Source organism: Hippopotamus amphibius, chromosome 1 (genome assembly GCF_030028045.1).
Source record: "Hippopotamus amphibius kiboko isolate mHipAmp2 chromosome 1, mHipAmp2.hap2, whole genome shotgun sequence".
In the NCBI taxonomy this organism is placed as follows: domain Eukaryota; kingdom Metazoa; phylum Chordata; class Mammalia; order Artiodactyla; family Hippopotamidae; genus Hippopotamus; species Hippopotamus amphibius.
Genome location: NC_080186.1, coordinates 110,294,331 through 110,296,914, shown reverse-complemented (window position 1 = coordinate 110,296,914; position 2,584 = coordinate 110,294,331). Strand labels below are relative to the sequence as shown.

At 52.9% G+C, this 2,584-nt stretch overlaps 1 non-coding gene across 1 annotated transcript; it reads right to left on the bottom strand.

Moving 5' to 3' along the window:
• Positions 1 to 793: 793 nt before the first annotated feature.
• On the bottom strand, positions 794 to 957 carry LOC130843421 (U1 spliceosomal RNA). The gene has a single exon (XR_009050940.1). It is a non-coding gene; the product is annotated as a U1 spliceosomal RNA (small nuclear RNA).
• Between the last annotated feature and the right edge of the window lie 1,627 nt (positions 958 to 2,584).

The following is a 2,584-nucleotide window of genomic DNA, read 5'->3' as shown; positions in this document are numbered from 1 at the left end:
CTGCACTGATCAGTACTGTGCTGCACGCAGGAGGGATCGCCTCTGCAGTTCTCTCTGAGTTACTTCCAGCATCTCTCTCCCCTGGGGAGTCTGTTCTGTGGACCCTAGCTCCTTTGGCCTCCCTGGCATCCGGGTTCAGTGTCCTCAACTCAGCAAGGTCCACCGGGCTGCTTTTCAGTTTGCCCTCGAGTGCCCTGCTTGGAAACTCTCTGCAGACAGTAAATTGGAGCCATTGTTTCCCACCTCTCCAGAACCATGCACTGTCCTTTTTCACCTGATGCCCCAGTCTCTTCAAAGTCTTTGTTTGATGTTTTCTGTTGTTGGCAGGAGGATAAACCGAGGTCGTTATGAGTGTGCATGGTGGGCCACCCCTACTTTGAAGTCCAAGTTGGAAACACCGGTGAAGATTGTGCAAGATTTTTGCAGAGCTCCACAGTCAGAATGAAATCCTCAAGTAGGAAAACCCCCTTGAAGCTTGAATGCGCAGAGAAACTCATATCTGCAGTGGCAGCAAAGGCCTGTGATTTGTGCCCGGAAAGAAAGAACCTGGTTAGGCGTAGGCCATGATGGAGACCTCGCGGTTTTCTTCGGAGAGTTTCGGGGTTACCTGCCACTCTTACCCGATGCGCCGGGGTTAACAACGAAAAAAAAAGGCAAAAAAAAAAAAAAGAAAACCACCAACAGGCGCAGAAAATGTGGATGAAGCAGGACGGTTACAGTTCTTGCGCAAGTCGCTTATTACGTTCTCTCCTCCAGGTGTATTGGATAGATCTGCCACTTAAGGACTCATTGTCAGGGGAGAGCGCGAACGCAGTCCCCCACTACCACAAATTTCGCAGTCGAGTTTCCCGCATTTGGGGAAATCACAGAGGTCAGCACACCCCCATTGCAATGGGTGAGCCTCGCCCTGGGGAAACCACCTTTGTGATCATGGTATCTCCCCTGCCAGGTAAGTATGAACGTTTCGCTCCCCGTCCCCGCACAGCCTTAGGCTCTTCCACTGTACACACACGCTCACTTTGCCACAACCCCCACCCCAGCCCCTCCACCACCCCCCGCACCCCCTCCTCTTCCACGCCCCTCCAAACAACTCTCCTAAGAAAATCCGAGCTACATCTCCGGAAAACTTCCACAGCCCGGGGAGTGGCTGGCCGGGAATGGCACCCCTGCACTGCAAGATTTACATAAGCCAAGCCCCATCCCTGACCTCTAAGGCGGCTCCCCTCCTCCCACCCACGCCGGGTCCCTGGGCCGTCATCTCCCCTCACCCCTGCCCAGACGACCAATGGGCGCATCAGCTGCCGAAAGGGGACATGACGTCGTGATTTCCGCCCACGTAGGTAACGGACCTCTAAGCTTTCATCTGAAATACTGGCGGGTTCTGCCAGCCTCCTGGCATTCTTCCCTTCTGTCTTGCGTTACACACCGAGGAGGGGAATTCCGGGATTGTGTGTGACTGACCCAAAATGTTCGTTAGTAGTAAAGAAGTCGTAAGGCAAGGGCTACAGGTATATATTTATAGGAACACAATGAAAGCACATGTCTGTGTCCTGTGCATAGACACACAGATTCAGGGTTGCCTCTCACAGTGCTGCTCGGTGTATTGTCTGTGCACGTCCTTCCTGCTTGGTTCTCATGGTGCCCCAGGGACCGTGCTTTTGCTTTCCTCACCGAACAGAATACGAGAAATGAAGATTCTGAAAAAGAAGCGGATGACCAAAAGAAGGGGTTAGAAAGATGACCTGTTTGCTTGGAGAGTGCGGTTGGTTTGTTTGTTGATTTGTTTTCTCTTTCTGGGTAAGACTGGTTCGACCTGGGGGTAGGGGTGGGGGCCGGGGCCGCGGAGGCTGGAGAAGGAAGCCAGCTTGTGTTTTCAGACCAGAGAGCAAGGAGTGGAGTGACTGGATCCTTGAGGGTGCCTCTGGCTTAAGGGGGAAAGTGACTCTTGCGGAGAATCCTAGACGCAGAGGAACTCAGCACCCAGCCAACTTCCAGGAAGAAGCTTCCTTTCCTCCTCCCTGCTTTCACCCTTTCCCCTCCTTTCTCTCTCTGCAGCCATCAGAAATAGACTCTGGCTCCTTTCCTCTGAAATATACTTTCTTCAAGGGATAGTGCTAGCTCAGAGACTCTCCAGCCAACTGGAGAACCAGGCTTACAAACAGGGAGGAATAAGCAAGGCCAATGGAAGGGAGCACACAGACCAAATGGGAAGGGCATGGGTGCCCCCTGCTGAGTGACAACCCCTGTGGCTCTGCACAGGTGACACTACTGGCCCTGGACACTAGACACCGCCAATGGCTCTGCGACTTCTGCTGCACCTGGTCGGTGTTAAACTAAGGATCTGGAGGTGGGGAGAGTCTTCTGTTGCATGGGACAGGAAGAATTTCCCCAGGGCCTACTCCTTGTGTCTCTCAACTCCTGTCAAATGCTGGGGTCATTGTTACTCATGGGGATTGGCCAGCTCTTGGTAACAGACCCACATCTTAGCCCCTAGGAAAACTGTGAAAGCCAGTATGTGATCCTTAAAAGTTGCAGAATGTGGGAAGGTCCTCATACACAGGCAGGGGGTTCAGATAAAACCCCC